This window comes from Teleopsis dalmanni, chromosome 1 (genome assembly GCF_002237135.1).
Source record: "Teleopsis dalmanni isolate 2A chromosome 1, ASM223713v2, whole genome shotgun sequence".
NCBI lineage: Eukaryota > Metazoa > Arthropoda > Insecta > Diptera > Diopsidae > Teleopsis > Teleopsis dalmanni.
The window spans coordinates 1,895,174-1,920,058 of record NC_051846.1 but is presented as its reverse complement, the minus strand read 5'-3'; the positions used below and the strand labels follow the sequence as shown (position 1 = coordinate 1,920,058).

The following is a 24,885-nucleotide window of genomic DNA, read 5'->3' as shown; positions in this document are numbered from 1 at the left end:
TAAGTAATCGTTATACAGTCACTATATGAAACCATGTACTCGTATGGTATGATAACTACCATGTCGTTATTAACTCGCTACATAATTACATATTTATTATTGGGTTACATATATAATGAAAAACGTGTAGTATTAATTATAATTTATGTTAAACGTAATACATATCGATTTTCGTGTTAATAATTTATGTATTTTTACTGAACAATTTTATAAGTGGCAACTATTAACAATAGCATACAAAGTAACGAATAAATTTCATTTCCATATTCATAAGAACTAGTAAAAAAAATGTTGTTTACATTGGCTTAAAATAGTTTGATTTACAAGCTTTTCGTATTCTCTTTTCGAAATCATAGTTTTGCTTTCATTAATTTTATTTACTTAAATTATCAAAGGAATTTTTAGGTATTTTAGTTTTTAATTAATAAAAATAACAAACTGTTTTTCGTAAGCATTTTCTTATTAGGTCACTTAGATTTACTCAAAGTAATTTGCTACCGACAAGCTACGTAAATAGAAAATGGAAAATTATTTTCTTAATAAAAATAACATAAATAGTGTTTTTATTTACTTTCGTATTATTCTAATATAAACAAAAATTTAATTAAGCACCGAATAACATATACGACACGTAGAAATGCTTAGGGGCATCGAGTAAATATTTGAAGCAACTCTTGTTTATCTGAATCTGGCTTATTTTGCACCTTCTGCAAATAACAACAACACAAGTCGAGAAGCATTCACACAACAGCAGAAGTTTTCATTATAAAGGAAAGAAGAACTTATTTTTATACAATAAAAGATATAAAAAGATATAAAAGAAATAAAAAACACAAATAAAAAACTTAATATGAATTTTACGTGTTCCAAAATCTACCGCAACAATTCGAATTTCAGTGACTCAATCAAGAGAACTTAAGTGAATATACAAATTTTATTTTATTTGCCTATTGACGATGAAAATTAAGTTAAATACACAAATTTGAAGTGTAAACAATTTAAATAAAAGCAAGCAAATCAGACAATAAATGCATTGCATAATTAAACTCATAAAATAAGTCAAGAGATGCAAATGCTTTGGAATTTAAATCTGATTCGACTCGTAAGCATGAGGAAAGCAAATTTGCTTAAAGAATCGAAATAAGATAAATAAAATGAAATTAAATTTTGTGCTTTTATTTTGAAAAGGCCTGAAATGTCAGGGGAAACGATCAAAACAGTGTCTTTTACTCTGCACATCTGCTTCAACGTGCACAGATGTCAGTGAGAAATTAAATAGAAAAATTTAATAAAAATTATTTTTGGCAGATACTCAACATAAATTTAGTATCTTAAAATTTTAACAGTCTTGGGTTATTTCCTTACTTATACTTAGTATTGACAATTTTAAGTGCACCACTACACAAGAACCTCGAGGCAAGATACATTTTTGTGGTTTTTACTTAGTGAGATAGAGGCTGGAGCGTAATAAAGAATATTGAATTATGCTTTAATACATCCTCCTTAATAACTTATGCGAAATAAGTAAAATGTGTAAAGATTTGTTGAAGAGAATTTAAAAAATTTCTCTATATACTACTATGGATAGAGTGTGAGTTAAAAAGTGTTTTGATTATATCTAGCTTTCAATTATACAATATTAAATAAATATAAATATTATATTATTAAATATAAATATTATATTAATATTATTATGAAAATTACATTTAATATATTTGCATTAAATTTTATAAATAATATTAGGATTAAAATATAAAATAATTTATAAACAATATAAATAACACAATATATATTATATTATATATTGTATATATAGCGGCTTTCTGTGGCTTGAAAAGGTATTCTTCTAAAGGAGAATAAAAGTCATAAAGGCTATATTATAATGCGCTATTTATTTTATTGTATTCTCTTAATTTCTAAAGCCGGAAAACTTGAAACGTATTTCTTACTTTTTTCTTCCTCCATTAAATTTTCTAAATTTTCTAATGTTAATGTTTTTAAATTAAGTTTACGATAGCTGCGAGTACCGCTACATATATATGATTCATTCTTTTACAAATCGGACATCTTTTTGACATTATCATCTCCGATTCGGCAGAAATTTTTTTATGAGCTTCTTTCATAAAATAACATGATCCGAATCTCGCGGAAAATTTTTGCAATGTTTTTCCTAGAAGATATGGACCCATGGGGTTTTAAGAGTTGGCATTATGGACACATTTTGAAATGGCGTTTTAAAGATAATTGATTAAACTTTCACGAAATTGTTTAAACAATTAATATTGTTTATATTTAAGTACGAATATTGACCGTTATATTTCAAAAAAAAATTTCTTTGCAAATGCATCCCCATAATTTTCATTTTTTATACTTTATTTATATTCAATTTTAAATTTTACTAAGAAATAAAAATTTTCAGGATGGCATTATTTTTGAAATTTTTTGAAATGTTTTTCTTTCCCATAAGAAACGTCAATTACATGTGTACTGTATTTCTATTAAATGAATTCTCAAAGACTAGACTACAAAAGTTCTAATATAATATTTTTGACCTTGATTAGTAATAAAATTCTTTATAATATACAAAAGTTTCAGGACGATATTGTTCTACACGACACTTATACAGACCATAGCATCATTAAATCAATTTTCCAAGAAAAACGACACATTCTTCCATCCTTTAAAGTAGCGCGGACATATGATGCAGCAACAAATGCTCTTTCGTATGCCTCTGCAAAAATATGTAGCTGTGTTGATGATAAAACCTCGCCTTTGAAGATGTATCTTGACACTTAAAAATTTTCTAGAGTACTTAAGTTTTCTCTAAATGCTGGACATGCTGTACTAAGACCTGTAGGTAGTGATTCATCCCAAGATAATTTCAACTACCATAATTGGATGAAAATCTTCGCCTTAAATGTTTCTGAAGCATATAAACCAAGTGAATCGAACAGTCTACCTAAGTCAAGACTTAACACTCCCAACGTGATTACTAGATTCAAGTATTCATTTTGATTTGTACGGTAGGTAAAGGTTGTTAATAAATTTTATAAATATAATTTTTTAGTGAAATGTGCATTGAATTTTTATTAAGCTTTGTGAGTGAAAACTGCAAAGTGCCAGAAGAAATATTATTTTTTTGAAGATGAAAATATTCAAAGCCAAAATAGTTTTAATCAGAATTTATTACAGATTTAATAAGAGTATAAAGTTTATTTTGTTTGATTTATTAGAATTTTATATGTTCAACGTCAATTCAAAATATATACAACCTACAAATTTTTTGTATTTATGTACTTTTATTCCAGATATTTAAAATATATAAGGATTATAACGGAATTTCATAAAAAATGTTTGCAGAGCTTACAATGAATTCTAAGAGACTTTTAGAATAGATCCGATCAAAAAATACATAAGGGACAGAGCCCTAAAGCTATATGCAAAAACCGAGAGGCTGCCCTACTTAGCACTATCTAATCTCAGAGTAATCACTAACCGCACGGCGCGGTACGCAGATCTTTGATCAGTCATTGAATAATCATGATGGTTATGAGCAATACACAAATTAGTCAGTGAGATGGGTGGGACTCTGCAGAAACCCATCAGCTATGAAAGAGTAAATGTGTCCAGATGCACTAACTCGGAAAAGATTCAACATTAGACAATGCAATTTTAATATAATCAAATTAAACAACTCATAAAAGAGGTATAATTGAGTCTTTACTTGATTCTAAAACAAGAAACATAAAAAACACAGCTATTCTTTACACAGAGTTCACTGAAAATAAGTTAGAGTTGTTAACCCTAAAGGTTATTGAAAGGTTTTGAAATTAATATAAAATCTAATTTTACATGTCTTCAAAGATTTTCTTTATAATACATATTTAATCTTCAATTATAAATATATACATATTTTATTATTTATTTTTTTATTCAAATCTCAATTATTTTACATGTAATTTTAATATTAATAATAATCGAATATGTAAGCAAACAAAGCACACAAATTTGTTCAGAATCCTAATAAGGTTATTCACATCTATAGTGGAATGAACCAACAAATGTTATTAGTAAACAAGAACAACAATAATTTTCGTTTTTTACATTCGATTTATGAAAAGTGAACACAACAAAATTCCAATTTCATAGAACAATACTTTGAGTGCTGTATCTCACCTAGCCAATTTAATCGAATCGAAATTGTGGATTCGCTATTTGCAAATTTTAATGAATTCATTCAACTGAAAAACGAGCATTGCACTCTTCATCCCAAAAACGGAATGAAGTGTTTGCGTGCTTCAGGCACTTAAAAAATTTCAAATGCCTTATAACACGACCGAGCAAAATTATCTGAATCGTTCCATGACGACCGACCAAAAAAAGACTTACAAAGTTTTATAGATGCACAGAATATTTGGAATTTTTCGATTAACCAAAAATGTGAGCTTCTATGCGTGCCATATATCAACTGCATTTATTGCTTTCATTACACAAATTTTGAGTGTTAAGCAAAATTTTGAATTGGAAAAGTTTATCTTTATTTTGTTTAACTTTGCAGAAGTGCCGCAATAAATTCTTCCCATATTTTGAATAGAAGGCGAAATTTTAATTGTCACTACGCACCCAAGCATTAAACACGCCTTGGTTTAATTATTATTTGTTTAGTAACAAAGTAAAAACACACTACGTTTTCTAGGCTGTAGGCTGTAGGGTGTGGGGTGTCTGATGTGCGGATGTGCGGAGGGTATGTTTATTTTATATCACTTGCACTGGTTTAATGCTGTTAACATATTGTCGTGACGTGCGTTATTAAGATTTGATTTACGGCTTTATCGGATGTCATGTGACGTTCTCACCCACTTTTCCAATTTATTGCCCATTGTTTTTGTTATCTTTTGTTGATTTTTCAAAATTGTTGCTGACTACTTGACACTGACTGCCAGAAATTAATAAAGATTTTATGCACTATGGTTTACTCATGTGGTTCAACACATTTTCCCGAAATTCTGTAATCAAGCAATAGATGCTTTACTGCTTAACCGCATTATTTAACTTTGAGTATAAAAAGACAAAAACACCAGAATTTGTTACTTTAGATGAAATGTGCCATGAAAGTTTCCATTAAAGTAAACATAATTGGGTTCAATTAACCTTTTCAAATTGATAATTAAATGAATTTAAAGAGTTTAATAGTAATAAATTTAATAAAGAGGTTTTTCGAACTGTAGTGAACTACAACAACAAAAATTTATTTCATATTATTTTAATTAATTAAAATAATAATAATAATAAATTTATTAATAATAAATTTAATAAAATAATAAGAACAAATATGTATAATAATATATATAATATATATATTAATATTTATAATATTATATATTATATTAATATTTTGTTGAGGCTAGTTGAGTAGATTATTGTTTATCACTTCATCCGACTAAGCAATAATTGACCTCAGATGTGCATACCTCCCCGAGGAGCCTGTAACCATTCTGAGATTTGATAACGCGGTGTTGGTAAGTCTGTCAGATTTCGCAAATAATTTCAGGGCTGTATCCTTTATGTATTTTTTGATGGGGTTAATCTTGATGTCCCTGAGGATGTCATTCGTCCTAATGTACCATGGAACTTTGAAAAGTCTTTTCAGAGCCTGGCTTTGTGCATTTTCTAGCTGGTGAAATTTCTCTTAGAGCAAATTCAAAGACATGTAAGTAGTTATGGCTTACTGAGAGTTAAGTTTCTCACATCAATTCATTTTTACCGGCTTACTTTTTAATAAATAACGTAAAATTTAAAGGGTTGTGAAGCGTGATCTTTGCCACTATTGGTTAGGTTCTAAATACGTTTAGGTTTGGTTTAAATATGTTTAGGTTAGGTTTAAACATATTTAGATTTTGTGTTTGATAATACTGTAGAAGTTCTAGAAAGCTAGGAGATATTTCAATTAAAATATCATAGAGTTCCACACTTTCTAAATATAAAATTTCAATTTCAAAATTGACTAGGATCGGTTTTGACATAAAAATTTGACTATTTGTAATGTTATTTTATTTGGAAAAATAATATAAAATTGGTATATGATATATGTGCAATACAAAATAGATTTTTGAGAAGATTCTATCATAAAAATGGTTTAACTTGAAAACATTTACTTCATTATTTAACTTAATATATTTTATATATTATAAAATGATACGAAATCTAAAATGAAATTTCGAAGTAAAATATTTTCAGTATTTTAAAAAAGGCTGATTCTAGCAAACTATTTTAATTTAAAGCATAGTCAGCAACTGTCTAAATAAACCTTGACTTTCTGGTTGTCATATTTTCATTAACTCTTAGTTTTAATATATTCAGCTACTATGAAGGAGATTGAGAATTTAGGACATGTGTGAGTTCGAGTAAATTGAAGTAAAGTAAATTGAAATTTCCTAACGATTTTTTTTGCACTGTACTTATGTATGTTAAATAATTACATATTTATTTATTGCACTTATTTATTACTTTTGGTTAAAAGTTTTTAAATTTATTTATTTTCTTATTAAACATCTATTAAAATTTTCACAATGGTAATACTTAATTTACCTAATTTTTATCGAATTTACCCTACTCGAAATTCTGGTAAATACCAATTCGCTGCCATACCGACATTAGTTACTATTTCCCTGAATTTACCATCAATTTACTTGAACTTGCACACTATCTTAATATACTTACTTCCTGTTTTAGGTTGTGGTTATACGTTAACTGATTTGATAGAATAACTTGTATGTCCAAAGCAAAAGCAGTACTATATTTATTCGAGCTTAGTGCTTAAATCAAGAAAACGTTAAATTATATGCTCAGCACTATTATGAACTTTTCGTAGGTAGGCTATTAAAGACTAGTAATGAAATTAAATAAGTCGCCAATAATGATATTACTCTCATTATAATAATTGCAGAATTCAAAATGCAAATTCCTTCGTAAAAAATAATTTTATCTTCACTCAAGGCTCTACATCAATTATAATTAATAAGGACATGACATTTAATAAATCTGATAAATGTATGTACTTACAAAATGTTCTGTTCGCTTTAAGATAATTTATCATGACTATTACTTTAGTCAGATTTATTAATATACCTAAATATTTAAGATATATAAAAAATTTGGTTTCTTTGAAGCTTTATTTCTCACTAAATACTCTCAGTGTCTCTAGTTTTAACTTGCATAATTTGCTTAGTATCAGCTCATTTTTAAAAACGCTATATATGGCTGAAATTGGATGCTCTTTTGTTGTGCAATTCGTGATTCAAATCTGTTAGATATTGTTAATAACATTCAGCAGTAACATTCTCGTTTAATTTTAGCAGTACGTCGTTCCATTCTGGTCCCATCAATGCAGAACGTAACCTTACATTAATCAATGTTTCGTTTTGCTGTAGATATGCATGGTTCGCCTGGATGAATCCATGAACTTTCTAATTAAGGTTATCGTAGTAAATCCGTTTTTCATCGTCAATCACAATTTGATGCACAAATGCCATTTCCGATGCCTTGTAGACAAAGAATTGCAAACCAATAAACGATTTTCATTATTGGCTTCAGTCAATTCGCGTGGTACCCATTTTCCTTTTTTTTTGGTTTATTTTTATGGCATGTAAATATTTGCTTAAGGCTGTTTGGATGACATTTATTGTTGTGCAAGTTCTTTTACTCAGCTTGAGCTGAGTTTCCTTCAATGATTTGCACTCTTCATTAAAATTCAATAGCATTCATAAGTCTTTTGAAGTAAACGAAAACTTTCAGCAGATTTTGTCTTTTGATTAAAGCAAATAGTAATGCTTCTCGGAAAATTGAGAAACTGGATATGTTTAAACGCAATATATGTTATCCAGTTTTTTATGGATAATGACATATTTAAAACTGAAACACATCGTAAGTGTTATTGTGAATAAATGTTTAATATAAAAGTTAAGTCATATTATGGAAAATTTTTTAGTTAAACACTCAACATATAAGGCGACCCTTGAATCTAAAGACATCGAATTGAGATTTACGATTTCTTTATAAGCGTATATTATATTAATAAGTATATAGTTCCTTTTAAGAGTAACTATAATAAATCTTGTTTCATTTTTGACATTGAAATCCTCTCATAAAATATTTGCTTTGTTAAAATCATCTTACTATGTTTAAAAAATATATTAAAAGATTTTAATTTTTTGGTAGTAATGCTTTCAAAGAAGACAAAAAAGATCTATCTTCCTACGCATTTCCAATGAAAATAAAATTTTATTATATCAATTAATCTATAAATTGTTTGTTACTTGAAATTTTTATTTTTCTTCTGTTATTAAATAAACATTATTCTTAAATTTTTTTTTAGTAATTGAGTAATTTATAGGCTAGGAATTTTTATTTTCTCCAGCGTGTTCCTAGCCTACCGCAACATTCTGTTTTTTCTGTTTATTTTGTAAGAAAAACAGTACATTAGCTATAAAATTTTGACATAAAAAACTAAATATTGTTTGAAAACGTTTTTATTATGCAAAACATATAAACAAAAATGTACTTTATATTTATGTATTCTGTATATATGTGTAAATAAATTATTCAGTTTTGATGGACTGTAATAATCTATCAAACCAAACACTCAACATTATTTATGATTATGACTTGTCAAAAAGGTTAAATGAGAGATTTCAACTGCATTTACGATAAATTACGGGTTTCATCAAATGCTTTAACATTAACAGTAATGTTATTTACAGAAGCGAAAACAACAATAACAACAACAACACTGTTAGCGTCAATAAGTGAGCAATCAATCAAAATGAAATGCGTTGGGCTTCCATAATTTGCCACCCAAGCGAGAATTACTAAAGTAGCGATTTGAAATCGCTTTGTGCTTTGCCGCCTGCCAAATAAAGTTTAAAGATGTGTCGATTTTGCGTGACTATTTAGCACTGAATTGGGTGATAAAAGACGGTTAGAGAAATTTTAATTAAGGAATTGGATACTGAGGAGTGGGAGCGGCAAATATATATAAATGTATAAAACAAATAATCAAATAATTTTAATTACCTATTTATTATTTTTATTTAATTTATAAAAAAAATTTAATAAAAAATAGAAAATATTAAAATTGTATTAATTGTTAATTATATTTTTATATAGTGCTTTGTTTGTTGTTGTCTGAGAAGACAAAAATTGACAAGATTTCAAAAAATATTTAGTTAAATAAACACCAATTTTTTTGATTCTTATCGCTGCTTCTGAGTATAATTAGCAATTTAAAATTAATTCAAATTTTTTTCCAAAAAATGTTTTTAATTAAACTTATTTTAAATCAATAATTTTGAAATATTTGGTAAATACAGTCGAAAATTCAAAGAATTTATTTTTTAAATAATTTTTTTCTTTTAAATGTATGAAATATTTTGGAATTTTTTTTGTTGATTTTTTCAAAAAATGCTTTGATTATGATTTGTGCGATTTTTGTTTATCGGTCATTATTTTGCATAAATTTCTAACAAATATATTGTATTAAAGGTTTATTTCATTTTTCACACCCTCACAATTCCCCCAATACATCAGCCAATTTAGTAGCAACAAACAAAATTTTTTATTGAGTGAAAAGATAAAGTATCTTTATGGATTCATACAATGGAGCAGACGTAAACATTAATTTTTTTATATCGATGTAGTGTAGTCGCTGGAGTATACTGAAAGTAGTCGGACGGACATTTTTGTTTGATTTTTATTCGTATATTTTGCCGTGTTCGAGTTTGTAAAAAATTTTTTTTAGTGCAAAATTTGTTATCGCTTTTGTATCTGTTTTGTTCACAAATGTATTGACATGTGAAGTGCCATAAATTAAATAAACCGTGAATTAATATCGAAGTAATGAAAGTTTTAAATAATAGTAAATACTAATACTACTAATACAAAATACTAAATACTAATTAAAATATTATTTAAATATTAAAATGATGTATAACATAATATATATATGCATATATAATTATTGCAAAAGCTTTAAATGTAACAAAACTCTAAAAATCTAAAAGTTAAAAGCATAATAAATATTTTTAGTATATATGTTATAATAATTTCATAAATAAAATTAAATTAAAATCAATTAATTATTCATTATACTAAATTAACACCTAGTGGAATGTGTGGTTTAACTCAAAAAATATTAAAAAAATTAAATTATTTAAATTTTCTACTCCCTGCCGGTTTCCTTATTTAATTAAAATATAATTTTAAAGTCGTAAAAAAATTTAAAAATGAAAGAACAGTGTGGAAATGTTATATATTAATATATAAATTTGATAAATTGAAAAACAGGTTTTTAATTCAAATAATTAGTTCATAATTTGTACTGAAACAAAATTTTGAAGCAGATGTATAAAGTAAGTTCAAATTTTTTTGAAATTAGTTACTTCATTATCGCTTATGCTATTTTAATTAAATAATTAAATTATTAAATAATGAAATTAACACTAATATAAATAATAAATACAAATATTCAAATAACTTATACATATCTAGCTCATGATAATTTTTAATATTAATTTTAGTTTAATTTAAGAGGTGACAATTAAAATTCTCTGTTGATCTGCAGCTGTGGATATAAAGAAATATTATTTTAGGCACTTCCAATATCTAAAATGACTTTGATAATATATACAAAAAATGTGCTTTAAAATGATATAAACTTCCGCAAGGTAGATTACAAAAAAAAGGTTTCATATATGCACATATGCGATATAATAAATGAAAATAAGAAATATATATAAGTAGAGTGGAAGTATCATGGTAGACAGGATATGGCGGAATCCTTGTTAAAGGCATGTTAGCTTATTGAAGCATTGAATGCTTCAATGCCTGCAGCATAAACTCAAAAAAATAACAAATTCAAAAAATTGGCACATATGTTAAGTTCAATGAAAAAAAAGTATCTCAAAGATAATCAAAACATTTTGTATCACATTTGTTACATAAAGTTTCAATGTATGTAAATGATGTATGTAACAGCTGCACAATAATTGCTTTATTATTCTACCATCAAACTTTAGCATTCCCAATCTAAAATAAGGTTATTCCAACGAATTTTATCTCATACGTCTGGAAAACATTATTACCGTTGTTGCAATATGTTGAAATTAAAACAATATTTGAGGGTTTTTGAAAATGAAAATCATTTTATTAAAATTGCAATAAAATATTTTTTTTATTATCAAATACGCAGAAAATGTTTGAAATTTTGTTATAGAACTTTTTTAAACAATTGAATTCTTCGATAACTGCAACAGTTACGGGTGGCTACAATTATTTTTTTTACCTTTTTTGTTTCAACTTCCTAAAATAACTGGTGGCATATTTTTATTATACTCTTGAAATACAAAATATAAATTTAAAAGCTGTTTATGATTTCCGACATATAATTATAGTAAATACAATTATAAAAACTAATGCATACTAATATACACTAAGTGATACTTGTGAAAGTGAACTTAACTACTAACCAACTTAACTACTAACTCATGGAATGCCAAGGAAAAAGTTATCCAAAAAATTATAAAATGCTTTCATAACCATTTTTTTCAGAGGTCTTATACCTATATTTTTATACTTAAACGGGTTTCACAGTCACAAATTTTTTGTTGAAGAATTTTCAACGATATAAAAGGAATTCTTCAAAAAATATTCTAGAAATTTTTAGAAATATTTTGTTGAAGAATTTTCGAAGATATGAAATGAATTCCCCAATAAATATTTTAGAAAATTTTTTGTTGGTTTTCTTCAAAGAAATTTCTACTGATTTTGGGAGTCTTTTTCACTCCTTTTTAGTGAGGACTTCAGATTTACAGACCAAATAAAATGAAAAGAAATAAAAAGACTTTTATGATAGAAAAAATCGTTTGTTTTATTGATGCCATTAGGTTAGAAATCACTATATAAGTGACTAATATATATTAATCACTATATTAGTTGGTTTGCATATCCATTTTGATAATCAGGTTAGTAATCTCAATAAGTAATATCATAGGTGATATATATTATATATTAATAAAGTTGTATTACCTATTATTTCTATAATTTTGGTAGGCACCATTTTAATATTTGTTGTAGCTCTCAAATGCTTTAATTACAATGTTTTCATATATGGAAAATGCGGAAATACATTACATATTTATTACTTAAGATATATGTACTTAATTTCATAAATATAAAAAATAAAATTAAATTCTTTTATTATCGTTTGTGGATTAACTCACTCCAGTGAGTGAGTTTAACTTCATAATTGAGAGTGAGGAACAATTATGAAACTTCAATTTTCTGAGATAAGAAAATAATATTTTACAATTAATGTAAAATATTATTAGTTTCATTGCAAACATACAAAATTAGTTGATTTATAACAATATGCATTAATGTACTAATTTAATTATTCTTGATACGGACATGATATGACAATATTTTAAGATTCACTTAATATGGATAGTAAAATAAAAGGCGGATAAATACAATTAAGTGACTTTTGAATTTATAACCACAAGGAAAAATTGACGTTAAAAGATATGGAGGATGTGGTATTTTTATGACAAGCAATTTTTGTTAAGTAATTTTCCCACATATCTTAATTGTAGGAGAAAATAATGGAGACAAATAGACTACAAACATCTATATAAATAATTATATTGTACTTAATTTAAAAATATAATTGCGGAATTCATAACCAAGTAATTTTTATTTGTTAAATGTTTTTGTTTTGTTTTTGCAATAAATTCTTAATGACTTTGGGAGCATGTTTCATTAAATTATCATAATATTTTACAATTTTATCGGCGGATATGAAATACCGGTTGCAAAACCAAATAATACAAAATTGAAACGCAAATCTGTTAATGCTTGAATAATATATTTTGACTACAATAACTTATTAAAAGGAGCCTAGTATAAAGAAAAAACTATTGTTAAACTAATCTTTTCAATTTTTAAAAACATTGACTTAATTTTGTGCTACTAATCGATATGACATACCACGGCTTACTTAATTCAGTATTGATTACTGAAATATATTCTTCACTGTTTCCTGGAGAACAAATTACACTAAGTTTTTATTAGTTAGTCTTGAACTAACATTTTTCAAATTATTAACTTTAATTTCTAATAATCTAAATATCTACTTAATTTGAGTCTTATGTTAACTAATCTGTTAGATTTAAGGACATCTATTTTGAAAAAATACAAGATTTTTCTACTAATAATGAATCCAAATATGATAAATCTTATTTTTATTTATCGTTGAAGAAGCTGGTTTAATTTACATAGTACATATTCTCGAAAAATTGTATTGACAGTAAGAGCATTTGGAATTTCACAAAGAAGGAAGTGATATTAAAATTTCTTTATGAAATAAGTAAACGACAATGATTTTATATTATATACATAACATTATCAAGTTTTACTGATCCATTAACTAACTTTTATCTTGGGGAACCGGTTCTAAGTGAGTTTCATTATTACACCCTGATAGTTTGATACAAGCCCGAATATTTTTATAAAAATGGCGTTTAGCAAGTATATTTAAAGATGTTTAACAGTCTAATAGTCAGTGGGTGAATCGGAAAAAATCAACAATAAATATAAATAAAGATTATGTAAGTTTCATTTAATGGAGAAACATATTTTAAACAGATTATTTATATCAAATAAAAAGTAATTTTAATGACCAATGATTTCATCTTACTGGGATCGTCGCATCAATACGACATGTTATAACATATCAAATAACACATCTCTAAAATGTTATTATATTTTCGAGTGTTCAGTGTCTTCATTGAGCAAAGTGTCTTCAGTGTCTTCATTGTGCAAAGTTTCATATCAAAAAACCTAAACTATTGTCATCGACGAAGTACGATACTTACCTGACATAGTTGTGTTTGAACTTTCTAAGCTTGAATTAACAATTCGAGGTAAGCGTTTTGAGCTGACTGAAAATGAAAATTCTCTAAGGGAGGTAAATTTAAACCACAATTTGCCTACAAAATATGTAATAATGATAAGTTCAAGTGCTGACACAGTTACAGTTCATCGTAGAGGCGATAAAATATATTTGGATTGATATTTGTTCTTTTAATTTACATATATAAATCCGAATAGTTATTACATTGAAAGGATTTTCTTAAAAAAGTTTTTCATACCGTCTCATAGCATAAATGGAAGTTATAAAAAGGATATAAAATAAATGATTTTAGTTTTTTTTGGCTTTTGTATTTGTATTTATATATCTGAATATTCATTTTAATTTTTGGAATTTAAAAAATACGTTCACATGTAAATTTCAGCACAAATATTTTTGTTTTAAAAAAATGTACAATCACAATTACAATCATTAAAGCTGAAATTAATCAAAAAAAAATAATCCCGAAAATAAAATTAAAATTTCTTTCAATGCGATTGTATTAAATTCTGTGCGAAAGCTTGGATTCAAAGATACTTAATATTTTAAGGAATTTTTACTCAAGGCAAGAGAAACCCATTATTTCATATCCCCAATTTAAGAACTTCTTATGGTTATATTACATTTTATAAATTTACTGTTGTAATTTTGAATAGATTAAGCTAGTATTATACAATGTTGAGAGATGTAGATATATGCTAAGGATGTTTTCATTTTTGCTGAGCAAATGCTGTTCTAAAATTACAATAAAATTTTGCTGACTGAAGTAAATATCTTTATTTATCATCTTAATTTTTTAGATGGAATTTTTAAGACCTAAAATCACTCCTAATGCATCATTTAAGATGATGTACTATTTAAGAACGCATTTTTTCAAATTGCCTAATCAAGATTTGTCACATCTGTAGGAATTTAAAACTTTTCTAAATATCTACTCGTATATAAAGGTAAGCCGATAATTCCATCAAAAAACTTTCAGCAACAATTTTTTATTTTATCTTTTTACGTACATTAAATAGGATTTCACTGTTTTTCACTTTTCAACCATGTAGGTACTATATCTGCTTTATCCTTTTGACAATTCTTCATTTTTTGATAAACTTTTAGTTGTAGAAAACTTTTTGAAAGTTTGGGATGACTAACTTATACGGTTGTGTCTAATAGCTTGAGTGGATGTGTTTTTAAAAGTTTTGTCTATCTTTGTACTTTAAAAAATTATTTTGAGTTAAAGACAATAATGCTTTGTGTCTCTTACTTAGTAGTTTGTATTTAAACAATTTTTAATTTAGTCATAAGTTAATGAGATGAAAAAATTTTGAAATTATTTTGATAAATAATAAATGGATTTTTAAGACAATAAAAACATTAAATGTAAAACCATTTATTTTGGTTGCCATCCTTATTTTGAAGCTAAGCAACAATTTAAAAATATTACAGTTTGTTGACACATTGACAATAATCATTATTTATAAATTTTTTTAATAGAATTTATTTGTTTGCATTAAAGGATAATAAAAATCATCACACGGTAATGGTTCTTTTATATATTTTTTATAATGACAAAAAAGTTACACCCTTCCTGAAGTGGTACTTCGTAGAAAAATAACTCGTTAAAATGACAATTGTGACATTTTGCCATGGAAATGTATTTTTCATTTTTATGGAAATAATAATCTGCTTGGCATATTATGCTCTAGTTCATTGATAATTCTAACGACAAGAATTGAAAGAAAAAAAACAGTAAGGGGAAATGTTTTCATATACGCAAGCAGGTTACAAACATTAGAAATATAACATAAACAATGCCTTAAAGACATTTTAGACATATTGTTTTATTATAATACTATTGGACCTGTGTAGTACAAATGAAATGAAATACTTTTGCCTACAAAAGCCAGACCAAGATTTACAAATTTAGCAGCTCCGAATGTTATGAAGAAATAGTCAAACACAGATGATCCACATATGAGGATTATCATAACACAATCTTTACAATTTAGTAGTCCTGTTAATTGCAGCAATATATTTTAACCTCGAAATATGAGTATACAATGAAAATATATACTTGACGTTCGGTTCCATAATTTATTTTATTATACACCTCGTTTTTGAATGAATATTTTTTCTTTGTCCAATAAAGTGTGATCATGTATTTGGTTACCTAATCCAAATAGTTGTATCTTTATTGGATCTTTGATGATTTACACATGGGCGGCTATTATCAAAATAATTGTATTGTAACAATATATGGTAGAAAAAAGTCTATAAGACATAGTTGCTTGAAAATTGGATGAAGTATCTAATCTTTTTAATTCGTATATATAATTTATTCAAGTGTTATGTGCAGATTTAATTTTTTTAATTATCAGAAAAATCAATTGTAAGTTTTTAGTTAATACGAACAATTTTTTATTTCCATGCAATGAGAATGAAATAACAAAATGAAAATATATGTTTTCGATGCAGCAATATTGAGATTTTTATAACATTTTGTGTATAAAAAAATTGTATCCTGTTTAGATTATTGCTTAATTTTGATTTTAGTTATATTATATGTTACAATAACTTCCTGCTTAACTTTGTTTCGGATACTCTGCTAATTGATATAGAACTCCTTCCATATTTCTATATCTGAAAATAAAATCAATAATGTTATTGAGGCATTACAGTCTCTAAACAATAGTTTTGTTTATAAATTCACCTTCTGAATTTTGTGAAGTTGATTTGTAGTCGAAGATTCCATTAAATTGCAAAAATGTGTAATTTACTCTATAAGTGCTTAATTTAATTAATATTCCAAACAATTCATTATTGAGAAAATATTACCTTAAGTCTGTTTTGGCTTCGTCCAATAATTAAATTTAATTGCTTAGGAAAACTGAATACAAATAAACGTAAAACATTAAGATTTAAGTTAATAATTTTTTTATTAATCACCTTTCAACTTTCACTGCACATTTTTGAGAAGGAGCTCTACAGAAAAATTGGAATATTTACGGTACAATCTTTTAGTTTTCTTCAGTAATGTCTGAGGTAGCAACATTTTGATCATCGTCAGATAAGCTCAAACAAGAAATTTGTTGATAAGTCCTAAAAGCTTTCGTTTCGCAAATGTGATACATAATAGCAGAGAAGATTATGTAGAGTGCGGAAAAAATGTAGAGTATATATAAAAACAGTTCCACTTCATCTAAGACAACAATTTTTCCCAAATCCATGTTTATCGCCAAAGTTTAAAAGAGGTACTTTTTAAAATCGAAAATAGAATTAGATTAACATTTTTTTTGATTTTATTTCGAAATGTTATTTTGTTCATATATAATAAAATATGTTTGGCCTACTTTATCATCTTAAATATATTTCGAATAGATATGTATCTGAATATTGAGACGAGTGTAATAAACAACAACATCGTCACAATGAAAAAACTGTGTAACAAACACTTTTTCAGTAAATTTAATAGTTATCAATTATATTTTTTTGTGTGTACTTAATTTTTAACATTAAGACTAATTATTTTCTGTTGGGTATTTTTATTGAATTTATACCGAAAATAATTCTTTGTTTTTATATGCAAAAAGTGCATAAGCAAAACAACAAAACGCATAGATGGAATTATATAGAAATTTTGTTGATAATCAAAGGCACTGAGATCATGACAATAGATGGGATTCACTTGTCGAGTTATTCCAATTGAACGACAACGAACAATTTCGCAAACAATAGAATTGTTTGATATGCAATAACAAATTCGAGATGAATGACACACCGTAGAAACTGGAAACGAAATCAGAAGTTCCCTAAGCAGAATGGGATATTAGAGGCAAAAATTTAACTGGAGATGATTTCACGGTGGCACTTGCAAGAGACGTTAGGTCCAGAAGATTCGCGATCGACCACATCTCCAACGGTATGTATGTTGATCCTTTTTTTCGAGTCAGCGCAACTGGGAACTTTTACTCTTTGATAGCTGGGGGTACTACACGGTCCCTCCCATCTCATTAACTAATTTGTATATCTCTCATAAGCTTCATGATTATTCAGTGATTGATCTAAGATCTGCGTACCTCCCCATGCGGAGACTGATTACTTTAAAATTAGATAGTGGTAAGTAGGATAGCCTGTCAATTTTCGCATTTAACTTCAAGGCTCTGTCTTGAAGTTATACGTATACCAACATGGTCTAGTTGCTAACGTTAATTAATTCCTAGTATACCAACGTGGCCTAGTCGGTAATATTTATTAGTTTCCCAGTATGCCAACGTCTCCTAGCTGGTAAAATTGATGAGTTCCTCACCATATCTGTATGATAGTACTATCGGTAACAGAATCTTCAGTATTTAAAGGGGGTTAATCTTTTGTACTTTTATTTTTTTTATAAGTGTTTAATATATGTAAATATGTTGTAAACATATGGAGAATAAGAATAAAAAATAATTAAACTAAATGAAAAGTACAAGTCTTTCCATTTGTACTTCTAGAGGATTCAGAGACACAAAAAAATATTCTTATAACACTTTTGGAGAATGTGTGCTACCCCTATCAACTGCCACGAAAAGGATCATTTTAATATATTTTATATATATAACATAAGATTGACAGTTTTTGCTTTTTCATTTTTTATTTTTTTAAATCAAAATCTATGGAAATTTACTTTAAGTAAATTGAAAGTGCCATTCTATAACATTTTAATAAAAAATTATTAAATTAAAATGATTTACTTTTTAAAGATATTTTGTGTAATTTATAATAATTGTGTGTAGTTGTGAAATATTGTAAAATAATTTTAAGGTTTTATTTCTAAATTTTTTATCATACTTTAAAAATTAAAAATAAGTAATAAATGGTTTTCGTATTCAACAAATAGATTTTCACCTGACAATGTTTAGTAAAAGCTCACAAAACATTATATAAACTTAGAAAGCAATAAGTGTTTAATAATTGACTAACTAACTATTCTCTTAGGTGCAATGTTTTTTTTAGATTACATAGTATATTTTTTAAATAATATTTTCTGTCCAGTACACAGAAAATTAAAGAACAATACTTACTAAAGCATTAAAGCAGTAAGGATTAACTAAACGGTGAATGTTCTTTTCTATACAATTAATTCTTGAATACCATAGCTGAACACAAGAAGTATAGAGTAGCGTGAAGAATAAATAATTTTGATATGCCTATATATTATATTTTTATGATGTTAAAATTGTTTTAAAAAAACGTGGCTCATTGTATATTTTAATAAAATTATTTGTCTGATATTCTTTAAAATTTTCAGAAGATAATTCTGAATAAATAAGAATATACTTAATTTGCGATAACGTCAGAAGTGTATCTATTAGAACACATCATTTTGAACTGCAAAGAAATTTTTATAAATCAATTTCCGTACACGCAAACGATTCTCTATCATACCCAACTTGTGTTAGTCAAACATGGCAACTTCTTCGATGGCAACTTCTTTCATTCAAACTTTAATAGCCCTTCCTACGTATCCTTCATTATTTTCTGTATTTATGTTCATACATTTGATTTTTATTATTTGCTAAAAGTTATTTAATATTCATGAATTAAAACTGTTTTTAATAAAATTTCTTTAGATGTTTAAATTAATTTTGATTTATTTAGATATTTTTCATCTTTAGATAATATTAAACTTTTAATTATAAATTTTAGATGCCATTTATGTAAAAAATGTCCTTGTATATTTTATTAAAATTTTTCACAGAATACTTTGGGTTTTTCAATGAATTTGTCAATATAAGACAGAGCATTTATCTTTATAATACAATTTATTGAGCAATATGCAATATTTTCATTATATTTAGTCCCTCCAATACTATTTTCTGAGCAATATGCAGTATTTTCATTTTAATTATTCTTAATCTGCACAAAGTAAAATATTTTATTTGCATTTCGATAAAATTTCTGTTAAATAAGGATTTTATTTATAATAAATTTTGTGGAAAATTGTAACAAATATGCTTTCATGAATGTATTTTAAGTTAAGTCATGCAATAATAAGAAGATATGAGAATGAAAATATTATGCATTACATACATAAAGGACATACAATGGATTAAATAGGGCTTTGTGAAATGACAAAGAATTAAGTTTTTATTTGTCTGCCTAATTTGAAGTTATTCTTTGTAAATTTTTTGATAAGGTTTAACTTTTCTTTAATAATAGTACAAATTTCTATAATTTATTTTAAAAATAAAATTTAAAATGGTTTTTACAAATTAAGAAATGAATTTATTTATATTGAAAATATCCAGAGAAGTCTTACACTATGTTTGGACAGCCAAATTTTCTTAATTTCGTGAAAATGAAATGAAGTTAATTTAGAAAGTGTTCATACTGCCCAAATTAAGGAAATCATATGGTTTTTGTTTACAAATCGAATAATAAAAATTACATACTCCAAAAGTCATTTATATCTGGGAAATTTTAAAAGTTGATTATTATAACTACAAAGAATAGCATTCAGTATTTTTATTAGCTTTAGTTGATTTTAAGTATGTGAATTATTTTTCACTCTATTTTAAAATTGTAACAGTTACAGGTTTTTCTCCATATACAAATTTAAAAATTTATACTGCTTTCAAAGTATTACCCGATTTTATTAAAATCAACTGTCATTGACTTTTATTTTGCAAAATGTTAATTTTTCGTTATCTCAACTTTATCTTTTTCTTGAAATTTATCTTACGCATAGTTGCATTTGAAATGTCTCTTAAGTTCAGCCATTTTCTTTAATTTCGTTCTAACCTCAAAACTGAATTTTGTATGGAAAAAACAATTTAATTTCGCTAAAAGGAAGATGAAATTAAGATTTTTGTGAAATTAAGGTGTGTCTGAACATAGTATTTTGATAAATTAGTTAACAATATTTATTAAAAAATAAAAAATTCTGATTAACATTTTGGTTGGTATTGGTTTAAGGGTGGAAATATGTAACTGCTGCAATTATCCAAGGCTTTTGAATGTCTACACTCCTAATAATGTATGTAAGTTTTAAAAGTTTTAAAGTTTTCAAAGAGTTTTACTTATACAGTTAAGATAACTGTGTATATCCTTATATTTCCCAAAAATATTAGTGTTGCCTTCACGAAGTTTGTGAGACTTCCTCTGTCAGTTTCAAATAATTCTCCGAAATCCTCAAAATAGTGTTTTCTAGGATTCTTAAATACATTAAATACTTTTCCGAAAATGTAATAGTGTCACATTATATTTTTGTTTCAATGACAGTTTTGTTAGTATGTTGTAAATTACTAAAAAAATGAAGTCACTACAAACGGATTTCTGAGTAAGTTAACATTAAACATCTTGCAACAGAAATTAGGTGGTGATTTATTTAATTTAGTTTTGCAGCTAAATATTCTACTAATGTCATACTCTATTATATTCTACTAATGTGAAGCCTTTTCCGAGTTAGTGCATCTGGATAGTTTTACTCTTTGAGAGCTGGGGGTTTCTGCAGAGTCTCACCCATCTCATTGACTACTTTGTGATTCCACATACGCATCATGATTATTCAATGACTTTATTCTATATTTACTATTTACAATGACTATTTTATGGAATAAAATCAGCTTAAGGATCGAATGATTACTGTTGCAACCCACGTAATATAAAAATTGTTTACTAAACTGACATGAGAGGCAAAACTTATACATTATCAAACATTTTTTTACAGTGTACCGATAATACTTTTAAAATGCAAGGCATGATAAATTATTTTCTTGCAAATCACAAAAAAAAAAGAGTTACTTTCTTACTAGCGTTGAATCGAACTCACGCAAATTTCCTATTAATTATTCAGAAAATGTGAAAAGTTTTCCGATTTTGTGATCTGAGGCAATAAATCACTTTTATGCCCATTACAAATTCAATTTAACAATTTATATATGTGATTGAAATTGAGTTAATCTCTGATTAGCAGGTGATGACGAACAATTTCACAACTGTGACAATCGAATGATGTATCACTTTCAGACTAAAGCAAATATTGGAGCGAAATTTGAAAAATATTAAAAAATTATTCGTAATTTGAAGGTAAGAAGAAATTACTTCCTTAAGGTACACAAAAAGGATGTGTCTTGTATACTAATACAGAATAATAATGATACCAAATAAAAGGGCCAGGAATAAATAAAAAATATTTTTCTATTTTGAGTTTAAAAACTATGTCAAATACTATTATAATAATTGGAAATATTTCTAGGTAATGTTATGTATATTACATGTTAAAAAGATACTATATGTTAGGTATGTATACTTACTTGTACAAACCTTGACTTGACATTTCTATTTTAGCGTTTTAATCAAATTACATTAAAAAACGTATAAACAGTAATTGGGTCATTTAATGGAACTCATAACTTCAAAAGTAATTTCCTGTTTTCTTTCGGTGTCTTTTTATATTTATTTTTATAAAAAGTGTTCTGTAGTGTTTCAGAGTATTAAATTTCATAAAAGACAGGAAGTTAGAAAAAATAAATTATAATCTGAAATAATCAAAGTGTGCTTTTTCATTTCGAAATTGCTACTCGCATTGTTGTAAATTTTTCGTATAAGAGCTGAGTTTTAGTTTTCTGTTCTAATGCGTATCTTTGTTTATTATTCCATTAAAGGTGTTTATTTAAGTTGACGGTGCCGTATTTTCAAACAACAGTTAACAAAAATATTACCGCAGTTCAATAGGTGACACAATTATTACTATATATAAGGTATTCTAACGTAGCTTGATTATGTAGTATATATACTAGTATATATACGCAATAATTATTATTAATAAAAATAGTTAAATTCTCCCATAAAATACGCCAACCATCAAATCCTATCATCAAATGACAATTCTGTTTAAAGGAATGAAATTAAGATATTACTTTCATTCGTGACCAGTTGATGTTCCATGAAGACCGTAGGGAACCGTATCGATGACTATGTGCTTCTTTTAGTTCACAATTGATGGAAATAATTAAAAATATGTTTAAACTCCCGGCCTATCTGCCCTTTGTATAATAAGAAAACGTTCTGTAGAGTTATTAATTCGAGAACTGTCTCGATACTGTTACTATCATATTAATTAGTTGAAGTCATTAGTGTACATGAAATCAAGTAAAAAAAATTCGCGGTACTTTTAGCATTTATTGCTTCGATAAAAAAGAAACAAGAATATATTTTCTCTATGACTTTTTGTTTTGGATAGCAATAGAAATAGATTTTAAGGGAAATTCTTATTTGAGAGTTAGAGAGAATATTCATTGGCAGAAACGAATTATCGGTTAAATCGCATGATTTTAACAGGATCATGTAATATGAACCTATTAATCGATAATTATTTAGTGAAAAAAGCAGCTTTAAAACTTAAAATAGTTTTAAATTCAGAGCAACAGAAGCAGATGAACTGATTATTCATTACAATCAATCAAAAATCAACTTGGAGAATATTAGTTATAAATGACTAATTATTAATTTGTAACAGCTTAAGTAGTTGTTTTTAATTTCTAAATAAGAGTTGCATTGTAATCTAACATAAAGTTCCACTACGTCTGATACAAATCCAGTCATTCTTCGATTGAAATCCAGAGATGTTTCTGACTTCTCTATGTTACATGCAGTACTTCCTTTTGTTTTGTTATGTTAGAAAAATTGTCATTTTTATATTGACCTTTCTATTTCTGATTTTGAAAGTTATAGTAGTCTATTTATGTGAATTAAAGTGGATGATATCGTTACGAGTAGTAACAGTGTTTTGTTTCTATTTGTATAATTCAAATATTTTTTATTTTCTAAAAGAAGTGCCAGTTAATACGTGTAATAAATCTGTTTTTTTTTGTTATGTGTAAGTACAGTAGATACTGGGATGATCTACCAGGGCTATCACTATTTGAAATATCTTATAGGGACTTTCATTCCGAAATGATTTAATTATGTAAAAATAGTTTAAAAATCATTGCAGATATTCTGATGTCTAATGTCTAAGGTTTTCGATAGTGTGATTCAATGAGTTATTGCTGATATAGATTATGTTATATAGCTTACAGGGACTTTCATTCCAAAATGATTTAATGATTGTAAGCCATTATGTAAATAGTTTAAAAATCATTGCAGATATTCTGATGTCTAATGTCTAAGGTTTTCGATAGTGTGATTCATTGAGTTATTGCTGATATAGATTATAATCAAACGAATATTAGTGACAGCAAGTACCAAAATTGTAAAATAGAAAATTTTTAATTAAAGAAAGTTTGAGTGCAGTATAATTAAATTTTTATGTGCTGATTAAGGTATATTTATTAGATCTTTTTGTGGGTTATCATTGCGAGGAGTTATCATTGCTACATAATCAAACATTTATTATAAACACTCGATGTAATAGACTGCGATTAAGTCTCGTATAATAACTCGGTACACTACATTCAATTTCCAGAAAAGAAATTGTTACGATATTCTTAAGTTTTTTTAAATACTGAATTTCAGATACTTTTTACACTAAATATAGTGGTTAATCATAGGTCTTTTCAAAGCTTATACTTTTTTCATTAAAGAATACTAAAAGATGCTTGTAATTTGTATCAAAATCACGACATTACAACAGTTTCTTTATGAAAAAGGAATCTATACTGTAATTGATTCTCAGATTTACCTTGAAGTTTGTCTTACAATTTATACTTTTAATAGAGAGAGCACTTTGATGTTATTAATAATCCACAAAATAGGTATAGCTGAAAATTTTTTGCATAGATTTGAAACTTTTTCTCGATAGAGAGTGACGACATCGTTCATTATTGAAATGTGATTTTATTTGGTTTTGTTTTAACTAATACCATAAATAAAATTAATAAATATAAATTTAAAACAATATTTTATAAAAATTATTAAATTTTTGATGACTGCTATATCAGTATTTCAAA

General features: G+C 26.3%; 1 long non-coding RNA gene across 1 annotated transcript; it reads right to left on the bottom strand.

The window, feature by feature from the left end:
• Positions 1–16,450: 16,450 nt before the first annotated feature.
• On the bottom strand, positions 16,451–17,243 carry LOC119672733. The gene is made up of 4 exons (XR_005251945.1): positions 16,901–17,243; positions 16,790–16,841; positions 16,665–16,732; positions 16,451–16,594 (listed from the first exon to the last, which is right to left on the bottom strand). It is a non-coding gene; the product is annotated as an uncharacterized LOC119672733 (long non-coding RNA).
• Positions 17,244–24,885: the final 7,642 nt, after the last annotated feature.